The 20,806-nt window shown below is 50.1% G+C and overlaps 1 protein-coding gene and 1 pseudogene across 1 annotated transcript in view; both read right to left on the bottom strand.

Moving 5' to 3' along the window:
- NAV2 (neuron navigator 2) overlaps positions 1-20,806 on the bottom strand; it is a 724,598-nt gene that overhangs the window by 445,765 nt on the left and 258,027 nt on the right. The window lies entirely within an intron of this gene.
- Positions 11,950-12,464, bottom strand: LOC129504699 (adenylate kinase isoenzyme 6-like; annotated as a pseudogene).

A 20,806-nucleotide genomic window follows, 5' to 3' on the forward strand; every position in this document is an offset into this window, starting at 1 on the left:
GCAGCTCACTACATCTTGGCCGCTGGCTGCACCTGTCTTTGCAGCAGGTGCGTCGGCTGGAGCTACTCACCTCTCTAGCTGCCGTGCGTGCTGGTCACCTGTCCATCTCTCCGTTCGCCCACCTGTCCACCGGCTCATCCTTCATTTTACCAGTCCCCCGAGAGGAGGCACCGTAGATAAAACCCCAAGGTTTCCTAATTGTCTCCCATGGGCCTCAAGTGTAGAGGGAATCCCTGATGAGGATTCTTCTCGGCTACAAGAGTTCCGCCCCCCCAGGAGCCCATGTAATACCCCAGGGAGGGAGTCCGGGAGCCGGCAAGTGTCCCCTCTGATCCGGGGAGCAGATGAGTTGACAGGAGAGAGCCTGAGTTCTGGGCAGCTGGGTGAGGTGGCTCAGTGCCCCTCTCCTCTTCTCAGCCTCCAAACAGGGCTAAGTCAAGGCCTGAAAGAGGAGGGAGGGAAAGAGGGGGATCACAGCCTGGCCTGAAATGATGTGAGCGCCCACAGAGCTGCGGACACACTTCAGATCTCTGGATTTGAGAAGTCAAGGTTACTTTTTGAGGTGATTGATGGAAATAGTGGTTCACATGGGAGGCCCAAGCCTTATTTACAGGTGATAAAAACGTTCCCCTTCCTTCTCTGCTGCTCAGGTGCCCTCCTGCCTCTGTCCTCTCTCCTCCTGGATGGTGTCCTCTGGATGCGGGAGGACAGGGAGAGGGGGGACGATCAGGGGGCCCGGGGGCCCGGGCTGGGGGACTGGGCAGGCTCTGGCTAAAACGGGCTCCAAGGGCTCTGAGAGGGACGAGGGCCGTGGATGGGAGTGCTGAGATCAGCCGACAGGCACCTCCGCGGGTTTTACGTCTCTTCCACCGTGTTTGGGAGGTACAAACCAAGGACCTGAGTAATGTTGAAGTTTCTTTTGGCTTCTGAAATGTTCTTTCCATCATGACACTGCTCCAGGCCTGAAGGCCGTGGGTCACTGTTTTATAAACTGCTTTCTTTTAACTAATCTCACGGCAAAGAAATCTAAAAAACACACCTTGACACGTGCCCAGTAGAGCTCTCCTGTTCTTGAGACTAGACCTGCCTCATTCTATCATTTATGCATCAATTCGCTCAGCAAGCTCTCTTCAGGCACCCAGCAAGTTCCTCCCCCGGCCCCCTGCCCCCCCACCCCCGCTCTAGTCCCGGGCCCCATAACTCACCAACTGGGCTGCCTCCTCATTTTTACTCTCCTTCCCCATGTCTGGGTACCCTCAAGGCACACCCATAGGCGTCCTGACTGGGTCCTCAGGCCTGAAGGGAGCGCCCACCCTCCATCTGTGCCCCTGGTCAGATGCTGCAAGAACAAGTCATAGTAAGTTGTTCACACGTCTGTCTTCCCTGCCTGACTTTGAACATCTCAAGGGCCAGGGCCATGTTGTACTCAGCCTTACATCCCTAGAGCCCAGCACAGGATCTGGCACAGAGCAGCCATCAGTGAGGAGCTGTAGAATTTCAGAATATCTGTTTGGTCCCATTCCATCGGCCAGTCAATCGGAACAGGGACATCCTTAGGTACATACACGGCACACACAGTCACTCTGCCCAAGAGCTAACAGCTTCTCGGGACACTGACTGGCTTCTAGTCTGTGGGTGGGGGTGTTGGGGTAGCCTTGGAGGTACACTGAGGAAGGGCTTCTGCAGGAGGTGACATTTGAATCAAGTGGAACTCGCTAGAATCAGCAATTTTCAACACTAGTTGCATGTAAAAAAACCAAACCCTGAAGACCTACATAAGAATACTGGTGACAGGGCCTCACTCCCAGAAATTCTAATTCAGTTGGTCTAGAGTGAGGCCTGAACATCATCTTTTTTGTTTTGTTTTAGTTAATTAATTAAAATTTTAAGCCTCTCCAACTATTCTAACGTGGAGGCCAGGGTGGAGGCTCATTAAGCGCCATGAAGGGGGAGTGGAGGTAGCTCTGTGTAGTGAGTAAGAAGAAACTTCCAAGGCAGCATCTGTGAGGGTCCTGAGCTGAAAAAAGAGCTCGGCATAGTCCAGGAAGGCAAAGAAGCATGGTGAGGTGGCGGTGAAGACCAAGAGGGAGGCAACGTCTCAGACCAGGGCCCGCACCAGGATGCCAGAAATTCTGCAAGCTGCCTGGGAGGCTGCAGGGGAAAAGCACACTTTCTGGGCTGTAGCCTCCCAGGTGCAAGGCCGTCACCCCAGATCGCTCTTGATGATAGCCATACTCAGTGGTGGCTATTTTCTGCTGCATACAGGCTGCTGGCGAAGGCATTGTGAAGGACACCTGGCCAGGTGGGGGCTGTGCCGAGGCCATCAGCGGTGACCAGGGCAGGTGGAGGCTGTGCCGAGGCCACAAGCAGCAACCAGCAGTTTCTGCAAAGGCTTAAGGTGGCCTTTCTACAATGTCCCGGGTACTGCTGGAAGGGACCCTGGCTTCTATTGTATATGTTGCGCCCCAACCCAGACCCCCTGAATCAGAAACCCTGCTGGTGGGGCCGGTGAAAAACACACACAAAATACTGGAAGCCGGCTGATACAGTAGGGAAAGAATGTGTTTTTAGAATCAGAGAGGACGGGGTTCAAATTCTAGCCCCAAGACTTTGCCATTTGAAGTTACACACAAGGTTATGTAACGTCTCAGAAAGAAGACCCAGTTTTCTTTGAGTTGCAAAAGGAAAGGAGATTGACGGTCTTCACTTGTAGGCACGTGGGGGATTTGAGAATAACAACGTGGAGGGTCCAATTCCTTAGATGGAAGATTGTCATAGCGGTGATGGTGATGGTGACGATGACGGAGGTGATGCTGTTTCATTCTTTGAAATTATGTTGTGATTCATAACCGTGGAGTGAAGTAATCTTCAATTATGCTTGTAATTGATTATAAATATCATATTCACATTTCACACTTAGGCTGATTAAAAAAAAGCTCTTTATATGAAAAGTGATAAGAACACTCTGCCAAATGGTTCATTATTAAATCGATTCTTTCATGCTTTTCTGCTCTTCCCAGAGAAGATGATAAGTACTTTTGATGGTGAGAAGTCTGAGATATATTTGTCCCCAAATCTATATCTTAGTGAATCAGAAATCAAGGGATAATAACAGTTTAAAGGCGATGGAGTGTCTGTAATCTCCTAAGGCTTTTACATATATTGATTTTAATATAAGCAACAACTTTTCCAGGTAAATTTTAATACCTCCATTTTATAAAAGGGTCAGTTCCTTAGAATGAATAAGCCACAACACAAGCCTCTCCCTGGGCTAGGCTTCTGGAACAGAGCGACTGTGTGGACAAGGAGAGTCTAGAGAGCTCTGAGCAGGGGTCTTAGGCAGCCGGCCCCTAGATCTTGCCCCATCTGCTTCATGCATCCACCCCCTTCTCATCCCCATCCAGCCTTAGAAACAGCATCTGCTCCAGAGGCCCAAAGGGCTGCTGGGTCATCATGAGCTGGGGAAGAAAGGGGACCCCTGCTGGTCATTTGCAGCCCGGGGAGCTCTGGGAGCTGCGGTCCCTGGAGTGGAAAACAAGCGTGCCTCTTGTTTTCTTGGGTTTGAGCGGTCATTGCTGTTCTTCTTAGTGCTGGTCTCCACAATGGCTTTCTCTGTGCTCAGTCCTTTAGCTCAGCCTCTCCGGCCTGGGGCTGCCTCTCCCCCGGGAGCCCCCACAGGAAACAGAGGTGATAAGCTCCTCAGCTGGCTTTCGACTTTCCCAGTGCATTCACGAGGATCTAAATTCCAGGTCTGCTACTCACCAGCTGGGTGGCTTGTGCAAATTACTTACTTTCTCTGAGTCCTAGGTTTTTCTTCTGTGAGGGGGAGGCCATCGATCCCTCATGCAACTATTCTGAGGTTTGAACGTGAGAATGGATATAAATATGTCTTGCATATTACAAGCACATCGTTGGTGCTCAGTAAATGTTCATCCATACCCCCTCCTTCTTTGGGCAGGTGGAGGTCAACATTCTCCTCCACGGCAAGAGCTTCCCTTGAAGCCCTTAGGATGCAGCTACTGGTTCAAACACAAGCAAGCTCAAGAATTGGGTGATGTCTGGCTCTTGGTTTCTGCTGAGATTCAGAGTCCTAAAATTCACCCCATTTTCAGAGCTTGCCAACAGCTCTAAGGATGGCAGACTCAGTCTCCTCTGGGAGACTCACTTCTCTGGTCAACACTGTCACCATCCCATTGACTTGGGGGAGGGGGTGCTTCTCTAAATGGTTCTCAATTAAGCTTGGACTTGTGACCATCAATGTCTTGCCAATCAGTCATAACCGACATGCAACATGACCACTACAGGTTCAGATGTAGCAACAGGGAGACGAGGCAGTGCTAAGAAATCGGCAAATCTGGCTTGTCTTCAGCTTGGAGTCCTCAACAGCTGCCTCCAGGCCCAGCTGTGAGACCCGCATCCATGTGACAAGGCGTCAACCTTCTTTTCTCACTCAAAAGAGCCTTTGACCCAAACAGATGAGGCTGAAGAGAGAGGCCAGAGAAAGGAGGTGAGGGCCAGTAGAAGGCCCATCTTTTAAGTCTGGTCTCCTCCAGTCACTGAGGTTGGGTTTCACCTTTCCCTTCAAAGGGCGGTCTGGTCTCATTTCTGTAGAGTCATGGCTTCACCCGATGGGAGGGAAGGAAGGAAGAAGGTTTCGTTTCATCAACTGGCCAGATGGGTTGGCAGTGGTTTTCTGGTGCTCCGTGCTGTGGATACTGAAGCTGCGTGGGCTCCGCAGAAAGGAGTGCTGCCATTAATTAGTTATGTCTGCCACAGGTACAGGAGCAGGGAGTGGCAGCCACATGCCACACACTTGTCATCCCAAGGAGTGCTGTCATTAATTAGTTATATCTGCCACGGGTATGGGAGCGGGGAGTGGCAGCCACATGCCACACACTTGTGTATTGTAAGATGAGTCCACTCCCCTAACCTCAAAGGTGTGTGGATGTGATTATACATGAGGCCATCTGTTCTGCCGAGAACTCTGATGGAATCCAAGTTAGAAGAGGAGGTTGGGAGCAAAGGGCTGGGGAGGCTAGAATTGTTCTGAACGATAGAAGGAGAAAATATTGGAATTTCCACACTCATCCAGGAGGAAGGAGATGAGCATAAAGATTGAGGATGGGGAGAGAAGAGAATCAGAATCTGTCACTAGACTGGTGTAGGGCTGGGGGGCTGTATGGCCAAGCAGACAATGAAAGATCCAAGCCAGTCAAGGTGGGAGGCTAGAGACCACAGGAGTAGTTGGGGGGACAGGCTTGGAGCCAGACTGCCTGAGTTCAACCTCTCAGCCCTGCTATGTCCCAGCTGTGTAACCTTGAACAAGTTTCTTATCCCCTCTAAGCCTCCGTTTCATTCGTAAATGAGACATAACAATAGTGTCTAATTCGTAGGGTCATGGGGACAATCAAATCAGATAATGTAAATACAGTGCGCAGCACAATGCCTACTATATAATAAGCACCCCGTAAACACCAGCTTTTGTTCTTTTTATTTATCACACACACGGTACGAATATTCAGTCGGAAATTAATCCATTTCTGAAATACATACCCCCTCTTTGTCTCACCCGCAAATCTTTAGTATGCTCTACACATAAACACATGGTTTTGAGCGAAGGGGATGGGGTTTTCCAACCCGGGAAATGTGATGCAGAATCAACACGGGCGCCTGCGAAAAGGACCATCCAGCTAAGGAGGCAACAGTGTGGGACATGAGCAGACTGTGCCAATGGCTCTCTTACCAGGACCCCAGCCAGGAATTGATGGAAATTGTGAAGAGCTTTGGATTTCCATGGGGGCATGGAATGTGGGCTCAAGCTAATGGTGCGTGGGCCTGTGAATCAGGAGGGCTCTGGCCGGCTTCGGGTCACATAGCCACAAAAATCAGGTAGCAGTGCAGCAAGAGGTGGGCACACCAGGCCAGGGAAGATACAAAATGCATAGGGCACTTGCCACTGGGCCTGGGGTCTGAGTGTCTCGGGCACGGCTGTGCCGCTGCAGGAACCTCCTGTGTACCAATGGCACAGCTTCAGCACCAGAAAGTAGGTGCATGGGAAGGAGGCTCAAAGGCAGGCCTGTGTGGAGCCACTAGGGTGCCAAGGGTGCAGGGTCACACAACGTCCTTCAGCTACTTGGCTCCTTGGTGGTTAGGAGGAAGGACACACAGGGGATGAGGCCCACTTGAAGTCTGAAAGGTTGAAAGGCAGGTGGAAGGAAAATCGGCATTCTTTCCCCAAGGACACAGGAATCTGCTCTTAAATGCAATGGATCTTGCCCGTCAGTCTCTATCAGATGATCCCACTGCCTGGCTCTGGGGCCATCCTTGAAGTGTGGGCAGGACGTGAGGCCTCCTTGGGAAGGCTGCCTCTTTACCCGGAAACCCAGAGGCGCTCTGACAACAGCAAGTACCCTTTCTGGTGTGGGATCCGCCGCCAGTCATAATATTGTTTTTAGAAGCTTTGGACAAGAACCTTCTGGTCTTTGATGGTAGGCAACTAGAAATCTAACATTTACGTAATCATTTTTCTCTATTATCTTTGCAATAAACATGTTTCTAAAAACACACGGCAGAGGTTCCTTCTTTTCAAAAGTTTGAAAGACAATCCTTTCTAAAATACTGTACACCGTAATCTAGGCCCGGGGTAGCAGATACGTATGGGGCTGCCGGGCCCCTGTGCCCCGTTCCCATACCCGGGGCAGCCATTGCTAATCAAGCACAACACTCTTCCACCGCATTCCAGGCAGCCCCTGGCAAGCGCTTGGGGTTTGGCATATAGTGTGCTTTGCTTCCTGATTATCCCTTATCTGAAAAACAGGAGAACTGGGTTCTAATCTGACCATGGCCATTAATTAACTGAGTGTTTTAGTTTCCTTACTCATGGTTATTATTTTTTTAAAGATTTTTATTTTTTTATTTATTCATGAGAGACACACACAGAGAGAGGCAGAGACACAGGCCGAGGGAGAAGCAGGCTCCATGCCCGGAGCCTGACGCGGGACTCGATCCCGGGACCCCAGGACCGCGCCCTGGGCCAAAGGCAGGTGCCAAACCGCTGAGCCACCCAGGGATCCCCTAAAAAAAGCTGATACTGTTTAAAATCTCCATTTCCCCTCAGTTGTTAGAAATTTGCACAGAAATAGCGATTATTATTACTACTATTGTGATCAGAAGGCAGTTCTTCGTTCTCAACTGGGGCCACGCCACCTTCACGCTCATGTTCATGATCAATTTAGAATTGCAGAGTAGATACATATTCGATATTGTAGTTTGTTTATTACAGAGAGAGAGAGAGAGAGAGAGAGGTGAAGTGGGGAGGGAGAGGCAGAGGGAGAGAGAGAATCCCAGGCAGGCTCCACACCCAGCGTGGAGCCTGACACCAGCCTTGATTTCACAACCCTGAGATCATGAGCTGAAACCAAGAGTCGGACGCTTAACCGACTGTACCACCCAGGTGCCCCTCAGTACTGCGGTTTCATGTTTAGAAAGCAAACAGAGTTACCTAGTCCTTGTGTAATATGCCCATTCCGAATCTCCCAGGCTGCTGGGACACGGGGCCAGAGGGCTGAGAAACCTTGAGTCAAGACGTCGGAAGCTGGAGGCGGCTGGGAATCTCAGCTTCTGTTAGGATCTGCTGTCCCTTCCCATTCTTTCCTTTCTCTCCACCCCAGGGTCCTGCAGACCTCCAATTACTCCTGACATAGCCTAGTATTACCGTCCCCCACTGCCCACTGGGTTGCTTTCTTCGCGACCCCACCTCTTGTGGCTGCCTGGATGTCAAGTTCAAGAGCCTGTGCATCATAATGTCCAGGTCAGGAAGTGGTGAGTGATAGTGGTGACTCACCCCACGCCACACCAGAAAAGGGACCAGACAGCCCAGGTGATGAGGTTGCAGACAGAGGCCCCACCTGCCGGGGTGGTCCACCCTGCTGGGGCAGCCCCTGGGACGCAGTGACCTGGCAAGGTCAGCACAAAGCGAGCCTGTTTCCTCCTGTCCAGCAGGGGTGTGTGTCTGGCCTTTGCTGTGCTGCCTAACCTGATATTTTCTGGGGCACTGGACCTGTGTTTATTTTGAACAGCTTTGCCTGCCAAACTCATGCAGGGGAAGGGAACACAAACAGAGGACGCCTGCGGTATTCCCTCCAGAACATTTTCTTTCCAAACAAGAGTTGTTTGCCTTCAAAGACTCAATCTCTTGATGGCAGACAGAGAAATCATCAATAGACTAATCAAAATGGCAAGCGTTCCTTTTTTTGGTGTAGTGCTCGCTAAATTCAGGTATTATACTAAGCACTTGATACAAAAGAACTCGTTGAAGCATCACAGCAACCCCGTGCAGAAGAACTCTATCTTACTGTTGGGGAAACGGAGGCCCGTGGAGGTTGAGTCACTTGCCGGGGCTACAGGGCTGGTAAGGGGTATGTTCTCTCCATTTGAACTCAGGGAGTCAGATTCAGGCCTCTCGTCTTCAAGGTCTCAAGGAAACTAAGCCCTAGATGAGGGATACATCCTTCATCCTCCCCTCTCTCTTGCCTTAAAGGCCACATTAACCTGTCAGCTTGTTCTATTGACTCTACTCCTAAAATATATCTCAAATGTGTCTCCCTCTAGTCCAGGCCACCATCATCTCTGGCCTGAATTCCCCCAATTCCCTCTTAAGAGATCTCTCCGCTTCTGCTCTGACCACTCTCCTGCCAGTTCACCTTCCATACCCATGCCAAAGTCACCTTTCATTATCAGAGGTCGAAACATGTTTCCACCCCCGACCCCGCTAACTCCCATGTGAAACCCATCTCCAAAAGCTTCCCGCTGCACCACACCCCTTCCCGTGGCCCACAGGACCCCAACTACTCACATCTTGTGCTCCTTTGCTCCCTTGCCCACCACCCACTGCACCTGAACTGGCCTCCAATGTTTGCCACGCTTCTTCCCAGCACTTGACCTTCACATGCCTTCTTCCATCTCCTGGGCCTTGCTGGCTTCTTTTCATCCCGAAGATCTCTGGTTTAAAGGTCCACCCCTTACAGTCTATCTTCCTTACCTCCTTATACAATTAGATTCTCCTCTGTCTCCTTCATAATGTCACAACTTGAAAATGCACAAACACACACACACATTTACACATATATGTTTTTGTTATCTATCTTACCCACTGGACTGTAAGGCTCACAAGATCATAGATAAGTCTACTAAAGTCACTGATAGGGGCACCTGAGGCTCAGTCCATTGAGTGTCTGCCTTCAGCTCAGGTCATGTTCCTGAGGTCCTAAGATCAAGCCCCACATCAGGCTCCCTGCTCAGCAGAGAGTCTGCTTCTCCCTCTGCCCCTCCCATGCTTGTGCTCTTTCTAGCTTGTGTGCTCATTCTCTCTCTCTCTCTCTCTCTCTCTCTAGTAAATAAATAAAATCTTTAAAGAAATAAATAAGGGGCACTGGGTGGCTCAGACACTTAGGTGTCTGCCTTTCAGCTCAGGTCATGATCCCAGGGTCCTGGGATCGAGCCCCATGTTGGGCTCCGTGCTCAGCAGGGAGTCGCTTCTCCCTCTCCCTCTGCTCCTCCCCCTGCTTGTGCTCTCTCTCTCTGCCTCACTATCTCTCTCTCAAATAAACAAAATACCCTTAATTTGGGGTACTTTATAAAGAAAGAACTAAAAATACAGTTACTGATACATTTCCAGGGCCTAATCCCATGACAGTAGGGCATACTTGAGCTGCTAAGCACGCATTTGCAGAATGTCTTTACTGATTTCCATCTCCCCAAGGCCCGTGGAGAGATGTACCTGGTTTTCTGATTCCACAACCCTCCTCTGGCGCCAACAGAGTGCACTTGATTGCAAATGTCAGCTCGAGTCTAATCAGTGGTATTCTGGTACCCGAGAAAAAAAATAATCCCTGATTTGTAGCACTTGCTGATTTCCATGGTGTGATCACTCCCACTGTAGCTAATTTCAAGCAACCAACGTGATGTCAGTGAAAGCAGAGCTGGAAAGAATGTGTGCAGGATTAGCTCTCGGGAGCCAACGAGCCTGGTTCTGCACAGCGCTGGGCTCCTCGGGTTTCGGGCCCATCTGACTCTCAGTAAGGGATTCAAGGACTTTGACCTCCGCACTCAAAGGGCTCAGTGTGAAGCCCCCCCTTGCCAGCTCCACCTTCGGCCACGTGGCACGGATCTGGTGCCACAGCTGGTGGTTCAAGGTTTGGACGTCGGTGTCTGTAATCCAGCTCCCCTGCCTCCCAGCTACTTGGCCTCAAACGGTTCACACAGCCTCCTAAGATGCACTTTCCTCCTATGTCAAGTGGAGATAATAATGGTACCTACGTGGTTGCCATGACGATAGAGTGAGTTTCTATGTGTCAAGGGCTTACTACAGAGTAGGGATTAAAAGCCTAAACTCCAGAGCCAGACAGCCTAGGTTCAAATCCTGGTTCTGCCTCTCATTAGCTGTGTGACCTTGGGCAGGTTAAACTTTGTGTCTCAGGTTCTGAAGTTGTAAAATGGAGTAATAATAGTACCTGCCTCATAGACTCGTGAAGATTGAGTTCGTAAATGTATAATGTCTAGTAGAGTAAAAGCTACCGTTGTTGGGGACTACATGTCATAGTCCATATGCGAGTCCTCAGCACAGTACCTGGCACACAGGAAGTGCTTGATAAAGAGGAGGAGCTTTCATTATTAATAATGCCTGATGTCGGGCCGTGTCCCCAGCCCAAGTCCCCAGCTGTGCCCCAAATCTAATACGGGTCACTCAGAGCTTCTGTCTTCAATCCAATGATGTGTCCACAAAAGCTGCTCTCATCTGTCACCCCCGGCTTCTCTTCCTGGGGCGGTCTCATTGCTTGGAAACTGCTGTTTGTCCAGACCTCGCGGGACACCCGGCTCCCTGTCTCACTTCCCGCCTGCATAGGGCCCTGGAGCCCCAGGGCAGCAGATGAGCCTCGCTTGGGTGGTGAGCGACACGAGCACAGTCCTTCACCCAAGGTCCTCCCCATCTGATCCAACCTGTCTGCTGTCACTAACTCATGCCTTCCTGGCCTTCTCAGGATGTAGGGTGGGAGTGCTTTCAAAGAGCTTAAGGAAGTAGGCAGCACAGGATGTGGAAAATGGGCAACATTTCAGACATAGGCACATTTCTCTAATATACAGAATCGACTAGAAGATCAGCCGCGGGTGGGGCATAATCCAAAGAATACAGACATTGAAAGTTGACCTGAATTCAAATCTTCGGCACCATTCCTACCCTCTCTGAACCACAGACTTTTTCTGTACTTTTTTGGGGGTATATTAGATGTGTAAAACATCTAATAGGGCTGCTGCTCAGTTGTATTCAGAAGTACAGACAAATCAAAATCACACTTACGTACCTGCCATAGGTTATATGCTCAAAAAGGAGTAGCCATGATGGGAGCCTTCCTAGGCTACCCTAGACTCTCCTGCTTTCTCCGACTCTAAATAGTGGAAGGCCAGGTTGAGCTCGTGGCCTTACTCTATTCCACTCACACTTGTTAGAGTTTCCCGTGGATTTTTATCGTCAGGTTTATATCCCCAGCCCTGACCCTTGCCCTCAACTCTGAATCTGTAGAGCCAATGGCACCACTTGAAAGTCTAGAGGGCGTCTCAAACGTATCACAGTCAAGACACAACTCAGGTGTCCCCCTCCTCGCCATGGGCCTTCCCTCCAGGCCTTCTCCCATCTTGAGTAAATAACTGATGCCTCCATTCACCTAGTGGTTTAGGCTGAAATAGGCTTTTGACCTAGGGGTGAGAGCCTTTGATTCTTTTGTCAGACACCCCCACACCCAAATTATTAGCAAACATTGTCAGCTCTACCTTTATTTTATTTTTTTTAGTAGTCCCGCAGCACAATTTTAATAGTTTTACTGACAACTGAACAATTCATTCAATATGGCAGGGATATGACAAGCGTGGTTGTAAAGTAGCTGGTCTTATAGGTCAGGAGCTATGATCCTGGACCCACTGCTCAATCCACTTCAGTATCTGATTGATGTTATCTTCTAGATCTTCTGGTTTATTGCTGGGCAACTGATGTACTATTTCTTCTTTGTAAGATGCTAATGCTTCCTCATAAAGAACTTGAAAAATTTCACACTGAATATTGTCTTTTGGTTTCTTCTCGTTATAACCCCTTGTTTCGAGTCTTTTGTACAATACACTGTTTTCTGCTTGCAGCACAAAAACTATATGGAACCAGCATTCCGGGAAGAAATCACAACCGTGGTAATCAACAATAACCCCACCTTCACTCATTTGCTTTTCTAATTCATCAACTACTCTGTCTTCAGCTAAAATGGGGCAATCATACTCTTCATCGAAGCCATAATTGCCTTTCTTGAGCTAAATCACCCACATTAATGTATTTCAGTCCTGATCTCGATGCATGTTCCTTGCCCTAGTGTGGTTTTTCCAAACCCCGGGGTACCGGTGAGCAGGATGTTCAGAAGCAACATGGTCCTTGGCGCGCTGGCTCCCAGCTCTACCTTTAAAATATATCCTGAATCTGATCACTTCTTAGCCTCCCCACCGTCCCCAACTTAGTCCAGGGACCATCACCTCTCTTGAGAGTGGTTCTTCTTGAAGGGATCACCTGAGCATATAGATTCTGAGTCAGTGGGTCTGGGTGAAGCCTGAGGGTCCGCATTTCTAGCACATTCCCAGGTGATGTGGGAGCCACAGTGAGAAGCACTGATGCCTCTGACGAGCCACCCCGCTTCCACTCTTGCCTGCTTCCTCCTGGGCAGCCGGCAGCATAATATTAAAATGTGAAGCAGATAAAATCGATCCCCCTTACCCAACCCCTCCCCCAACTAATTTCTTCCCTTCCAACTTGGAGGGAAATCCCAACCCGCAAGTCTCAGCACAGTCTGGCTCCAGGCTCCCCTCTCCAACCTCCTGTCTGCTACCTCTCCCTTGCTCACAGCACTTTGGCCTCCTTTCTATTCCTCAAGCACAGCAAGCTGCCTCCAGTCTCAGGGGCCTTGCATTTTCTGGTCCTTCCACTAGACTAATGCTGAGCTGGAGAGCCCGGTATGGTGCAAAGCTCTATGAAAACAGGTGAGATGGACTTATTCCTGAGATGGGGATGGGCCTCTGCCCCCAGAGAACTGATCCTACAGCTTCTGCAGCCTTTCTCCCCGGAAATGCGGCGCCTCCTCAGAATCCCTCTGTGCTCTGCATTTTGTCATTTGGTTGCTATTTAAAGAGAAACTTAGCTGGAAGCCGTGATGTGAGGTAACCACAGCACAGCAAGGCTGCTGACTCGCTGAGCCCCTACTCAGAACATTCTCAAGGAAAACCCTCTGTGCCCCCCATCAGACTCCTGGCTCCTTGGAAACCAAGAGAGCAACTGGACAATCTTCCTTCTCCAACCAGTGGCCCAGAGGAGTGCGAAGCTGCTGGGTGATCTTTGCAGTCACCCCTAAGGTTCTGTCCTGTAGGGTCATCTGAGTGAGAGGCAAGAAGGTAGAGTGGCTCGGCCCAGGGGGCCTGGGCCAGCCTGCTCAGGGTCGAGTCCCAGCTCTGCAGCTAGGACTGTGTTACCGCAGGCCAGTTACAAGAGATCTCCAAGCCTGTGCCCCTTGTCTGTAAAGTGGGCGTAGCAGGGGTTCCCTCCCTCACCTGCTCATAACCGTGTTCATATGTCTTGTGAGCTTGGCACCCAGTGAGAGCTCAGTAAGTGCCAGCTATTATCCTCAGGCTTCATTATCCCCCATGTCTTCCAATAACGCAGCAACCGGGGCGGCGGAGTCGATGGGAAGAGCGTGAGTTTTTGATGCCAGGCACGTCTGGCTGTGAAGCCCAGCCCTGCCGGTCTGCACGTCCCTGGGTGGGTGGCCAACCTCAGTCTGGTCATCTGCAGAATGAGGAGACCCACGGCAACGTCCTGAGAGCGCATGGGGGCATTAATCGAAAACATCTGGCACTTAGTGGGGGCCTCATAAATGTTCCTGTTCCCCCTTTGCCCCCCTTTACCTCCCTCTGTAGCTCGCCTCTGCATTCACAGTACTTCCCCCTTTTACTTTCACACTGAAGAAGTGAATACATGAGGTCAGTACCAGCAGGTGCTCGAAGAATCCAGGCTGGTGCATTTCCCAGGTCGCACCGCCATCCGTCACGAAACACTATCAAGAGCCAGGAAGTGGCTCAAAGAGACGCAGCGGGACTCCTTGTGGCCCTGCCGTTCTTGTGCCCAGTATCACAGGTCAGTAGGCCGAGGGCCCGAGAGGCTGGGCGAGAGGTGGAGCCCGAAGCAGAGCATGGAAACAGGATGATGGCCAAGAAGCTCCCCGTTGGGCGAGCTAGGGTTCCATGCCGGGCAGCCTCCCGCCCTCTCTCGAGCTTTGCAAGTAAAAACCAACGCTTTGTAGTCTCAAAAAAAGGTGGCAACAGCGTAAATACTCATCAGCAGGAAGCGAGTTAAAGAAATTATAGTCGATGCAAAGTATGAAATGCTTTGCCTCCATTAGAAGGGGAGAAGTGAATTTATAGGGGCTGCCGTGGAAAGCTGCCAAGCGAAAAGGCAAGGTGGAGAATGCTCGGTACGGGATGGCTCCACTTATGCTAACAAAGCTCTAGAGTGGGGTACGGACATATATGCATGTAAATGCATGAGCTGCGCACCAAACCATTCACTGTGGTTACCTCCAGGCAGGGGGGAGGGCACTCAGGGCAAGCATGAAGGTGGAAGCCCTGCTCTTGCTTTATGCCACCTACACTTCCGTGCTACTGGTTGCTGCACACATGCAGGACTTGGGGAGTTCAGGAAGAAAAAGAAAAAAAGAAAGGAGGGGAAAGCTGATCATTCTCTGTCCACAAATCCAAGCGTGTCCAGGGGAAGATGCTGAGCGTCTGTGGGAAGCCTTGGCCTCTCACTCGAGTCATGGCTGATTCAGAGCAACGTCCAGGCGACCACATCCCTCACTGCCGATCCTGGGCCTGCTTCTTCGGCGCCTCTTAGAGAGGGGCTGGGGTTGGGGCTGCCTTGACCCAGGGCTCTACCCGAAACCCATCCTGTGGCTCAGCCGTGCCCGCTCAGGCCAGAGCAGCCCCAGGAGGAAGCTGGTCCCAAGGGTGCTGGTGCTAAGCCAAGATCCCTCTGCGCACTCCTGCCCAGAGCCCCCAGCTCTGGTATAGACTCCAGGTGATGGCTCCTGTGAGCTATGATCATAGGGACACAAACTGTATTTTTCCCAGTAAGGTTGATTTAATTGGTTAATATCCTAGATTCATCTTCGTCAGGTCACGCTTTGCTCCAGGATGTTCTCTGGTCCTCGATTACAACACAGGACGTGGAACACAGCACGAACTCCTTACCCTGGCACTCAAGGTCCCCCAGGGTCTGGCCCAACTAGATACTCATCCTTCTAGGTCAGAAAGAAGGCATATCCTGTTACGCTTTGTGACTCATCTTGCCAGAAATGGTTTTCAGAAACAGATGCCACCTGTCAAAGCTGCCATCTGCCCTGTCTTTGCTCTGAAGTCTAAGGTGGATAAACACCCGGCCTACCCACCTCACTTTTTCACTTGAATCATCCGCAGACTCTTAAATGAAGCAGGATGGGTAAGAATAATTCAAATGATAAAACAAGCTCCCACACATCGAGCTTTTACCTTGCGCCACGAGGCGCTAAGCGCTTCACGTATATGATTGCGCTTCTTTCTCAGCAAAATTCCAGAGCAATATCATGCGCTCCTTTTACGGATGATGACACTGAGGCCCAGCAAGCATCAGGTGAAAGGGGTTCTTGACCACTCAGCAGTACTGCCTCTCAGCAGTACTCTTCAGCGGGAGCTCACAGAAAGGTGGGCACCTCTGCAGTCACGGTGGCCTGCTGAGGTGTGCAGAGAAGGATATTCCACGGAGCACGGCCCGCGGACATGCCACGCCACGTGTCCCACTGTGCAGTACACGTCCCGGCGTTCCCACCCCTCTGTCCCACGGGGAAGTGCACCTGGGCCTCTCGTCCCCCCCCCCCCCCCCCCCGCGAGCCTGGCAGGTTGAAAATGCTTGAGTCAAGCTCTTACTTAATCTCTGTGCCCTTACAGGACCCTTGAGAGAAGACATCCTCCCTGATGAGCTGTGAAGAATGCCTTCCAGGGAAAAGCTCTTCAAGTGTGTCAAGAGGGTCTGTGTAGCACACCTAAGGGCTTTGCACGGCAACCCCGGTGGGATGGTTTTTTTCCTCCCAAGAGCTGTCTTGAACTAAGACTCAGATAATGGCACTCACATTCTTTCTTGGCCATCAGAACTGTGTGACCCTGGGCAAACAGCTCTCCCATTTCAGGCCAACTTTATTGAGAAATAGCTTACGTACAGAGAATAAAATGCGCCCACTTGAAGTGTTCAGTTCAATGAGTTTTTTAAATGTGACATTGTAACCACCACCCCACTCAGGATAGAGCCATTTCCATCACTAAAAGCTCCACCTTCTGCTTTTGGTCATTAGGGATTAAATGTGTCTTTTCCAGTATTGCACATGGATGGAATTATTCTCTACGGCGTCTTTCTGTTTGGCTTCTATCATCCTGCATGTTTCTGAGGTTGGTTCATGTTGGCACACGCACTGGTAGCTCGTTCCTTTTAATTGGTGGGTAGTGTTCTATTGTATGGCTGTAACACAATTTGCATATCCATCACTTGTTGGCTATTTGGATTGTTTCTAGTTTGGAGCTATTATGAATAAAGCTGCTACGCTCATATGGAGAGACGTCTTTTGTGTAACTCCGTATTTTCATTTCTCTTAGTTAAATACCTAGGCAGGGAAGTTCTGGGTCACATGTGTATCTACTTTCCTAGGGCTGTCGAATAAAGTACCACCAACTGGGTGGCTTAAAACAACAGAAATCTATTGTCTTACGGTGCTGTAGGTTGGAAATCCGAAATCCAGGTGTTGGCAAGGCCCTGCTCCCTAAGGACCCTCTGGAAGAGAGTCATTCTTGCCTCATCCAGTTTCTGGCAGCCTCAGCTCCAGTCCCTGGCTTGTGGCAGCAAAACTCCAGCCTCTGCCTGTTTTCACGGGGCCACCTTCCCTCTTTGTCTGTGTCTTCACCTCGCATGCTCTTCTGTGCGTCTGTGTCTAAATTTCGCTTCCTATAGAAGGACCCTTGGGATTAGGGCCACCCTAATGACCTCATCTTAACTGGAGGATGTCTGAAAAGAGCCTGTTTCCAAATATGGTCCCATTCACAGGTGCCAGGGGTTAGGACTTCAACATAGTTTTGTTGTTGTTGTTGTTGTTTTTGTTTTGTTTTGTTTTTTAGGGGGTGGATACAATTCAACCCATAACACATGATGAATATATGTTTAACTCGGCAAGAACTGCTAAACTATTTTGGAGAGTGGTGGCATCATTTCTCATTCCTACCAGCAACAGAAGAAAGTTCCAGTTGCTTCACATCCTTGCCAGTATTCATCATGCTGTTGTGTTTTAGTGTTCCAATGGGTATGTAGAGGTAGCTCGTTATGGTTTTATTTTGCATTTCCCTGGTTATCAGTGGTGTTGAGTATCCTTTTAGGTGCTTATTTGCCACTCAAACATCTTTGGTCAAATGTCTGTTCAAATCTTTTGTTCAATTTTTAACTATTGTTTATCTTCTTATTATTGAGCTATAGATGTTCTTTTAAAAAATTATCATATAGTATATTATTAGTTTCAGAGTGGAGGTCAGTGAATCATCATTTGCATACAACACCCAATGCTCATTGCATCACGTGCCTTCCTTAATACCCATCACCCAGTTACCCCATCCCCTGACCCACCTCCCATCCACCGACCCTCAGTTTCTTTCCTAGAGTTAACCCTCTCTCATGGTTTGTCTCCCAAACCATCTAATTTCGTCCTATTTTACTTTTCCTTCCCTTACCCTGAGTTCATCTGTTTTGTTTCTTAGAGTTATTAAGTGTCCATTACAATCTATTCTCCCCAGACCATAAAAACAGGAGTGATAGTCTCATTCTAAAATTTTTTAGACTGCTTTGTTTCAATCTCAGATTAAGTGGTGGAAGTAGAGGGAACATTTAACCCATTGACCAGATGCAGATATGGAAGTGTATTATACCCTTGAACACAGCGATCTTACTCTAGAGAATTTATCCAGAGCAAACAGACGGGGATTCATGAGAAGAATATTCCTTTCTGGCACAGAAAAACAGGAATAAACCTAACTGCTCCAAAATAGGAGGCACCCATAGTCTATATGATAGAACACGATACGGCCACTGAAATAAAAAAAATTAACATGAGAAGATGCTTCCAATGTTGAATGAAGAAAAGGCCAGTTACAAAACTTATGGATAATATTATCCTTCAAGAGTGTTCACAAACAACGTAGGAAGATAGGTAGGTGATCATTCCTAGATAGTGGAAATTTGGGTAATTCTTACTTCCTTTTGACTTATCTGTACTCTCTGACTTCCCTACACTTAGTAATTGTACAAGTGTTGACTCGTGTTGCTGCCAGGGTGTGATAGTCAGAGGTCAAAGGTGTGGCATGGCCTTGTTGCCCTAAAGGCCGACCGGAGCGGAGTGGAAAGAGCACGGCCTGGTGCTGTCTCAGGGGTCCCCATCAGCGGGCACTCTCCAGGACTGGTCCCGCCGAGCACATCTTTGCTCCACCGGCAGCGACAGTGAGACAGAGCTTGCTGCCCAGCCAGGCGAAGGGCCGTCCTCCCTGGGGACTGAGCTACCAGACTCATGACCCTGGGCCCCTTTCCCCCAGATTACCGGGCTGTCCTGAAACATGCCACAGTCGAGGCCTATCAGGCAAGACTGTGCAGATAAATGTTAAACAGCTGGCTGTCCAGGAAAAAGAAAACCAGCCCTGATTTGGAGTGTCTGCTTCTTTCTGTGGTATAAATACCCACACATGGCCCACTTCGAGCTACCGATGGGACATCTTTGAATGTGGCGTTGGGAAGAGATGTGCAGAACTAGCCATCATAGAGAACGTTTTAAATAGCATCCCCATCACCGTGAAACAGCAGATGTAAATAACCGCAAGTGCAAACAGGGGAGTAAAGTTATTAAGAAAGTGATGAAAGTGATGGGTTTTGAGTTATCGCCTTCGTTTTTAATACAGTGCGCTTCACTGCCAGGTTATATAATTTAATTTTTAATCGCGACCGTCTTGAACACACAGCTCACAACATTCCTGAGACTTCAGCCACTGCTCGGGTGCGCAGGCACCGGCCAGCCCTCGCAGACACGCTCTGCCCCACGCGCGCTCCGGAAGCTCGTAAACTGCCTCAGCCGCTCAGTGTCCTCATTTTTCTGTAAGATGAGACTAATACTGCAACTCACGGCCGTGGGATGGGGTGGGGTGGAGTGGGGGGGATTCACGTGAAAGTCCTACACTGTGTCTGGCACACAATAGATGCTCCGTGACCATTCCCTCCCAGGCACTCCCTGAAGCAGGTGCGGGATGCAGAGCTCGCCCCAGCTCTGCCCCGCCAGGACCCACCTCCTCTGTCCCCTTCTGCTCCCCCACTTCAGGAAAGGGTGTGTCGGGTGGCCTGACTCTGCATCCATTCCACCTTAGTCAGGGGTCAGGGCGCAGCCCCTAAGAGGGACTGGCCACAGGGACAGCAAGGTGTGGAGGGGGCATCTGGGGTTGAGAGCTGGAACATCTGGATGCAGGTGCTGGTGCTTCCACTTGCTTGTTGCAGACACGAGTTATCTAACTTTCCCAAGCCTCAGTTTCCTCGTCTGTGGAAGGGGCTGTGCTGCCTGCCTCACAGAATGATGATGGAGGATGGTTCCAGAGCTGCTGGCGGTGAGGGCGGAGACCAACCGCCCAGCAGATGCTCATTTCGTATTGAAGTTAGGTTTCTGAATTTCCAGGCTTGGTGGGGATCAAGGGGGCAGGGGCATTTCACCGAGCAGAGGGTATCTTTGGCCCTAGGTCTGACCTGAGGACTGTTCTGCACGCTTCCAGGGAGGCACCAACTGATGCACGGTGCCCGCATCTCCATGACTGCTGGGAGCCCAGCGACAGAGCCCAACCGGAATCTGCAACAGTGAACAGACACACACGTGTGCAGGCATGTGTATGCTCAGCCCCAGCCCCAGTCCCATCAGGGCTGTGGTTTCTCCATGTGCTGGGGGGCAGTTTGCTGTGGGAACTGTATCGGGGCCGTCCAGACCACAGACCAGGGGGAGACAGATACAGCAGTTCAAGCCAGAGACCTGGAGGGAAAGCAGCACCTCCTACTCTGCCTCTGCTTTGTGCAGAAGAGGCTGGCAATGCCTGGCCCCCTGGCCCCTGCCTGCTGTGGAACCTTTAGAAATTCTTGAGGCTCGGGCTTGAAGGGGTCAGTGTTCTCCTGCAATGCGTGAGGAAACCTGGCTATAGAGTAAGTCACAGCTCAGCTCAAGTCCTGGCTTTGCCACGTTCAAGCTGTGTGATTTTGTGCAAGCTACTTGACCTTTCTGGGCCTCCTGTTCCGTATCTGTAAACCGGGGAAATGGATAATACATACCTGACGGTGTTGTTGCTAGGATTCATGACTTTATATATAAAGCACCTAGCATAGTGCCTAGGTCTCTGAAAATTGCTGTATGATTCCTTCTACTTTTTTTTAAAGATTTATTTATTCATGATAGACAGAGAAAGAGAGAGAGAGAGAGGCAGAGGGAGGGAGCAGCAGGTTCCACGCCAGGAGCCCGACGCAGGACTCGACCCCAGGGCTCCAGGATCGCGCCCTGGGCCAAAGGCAGGCACCAAACCGCTGAGCCACCCAGGGATCCCCTGTATGATTCCTTCTAAATATCGGTCCTGTCACAGTTGCCCCTGG

This window comes from Nyctereutes procyonoides, unplaced genomic scaffold (genome assembly GCF_905146905.1).
Source record: "Nyctereutes procyonoides isolate TBG_1078 unplaced genomic scaffold, NYPRO_anot_genome, whole genome shotgun sequence".
Classification (NCBI taxonomy): Eukaryota; Metazoa; Chordata; class Mammalia; order Carnivora; family Canidae; genus Nyctereutes; species Nyctereutes procyonoides.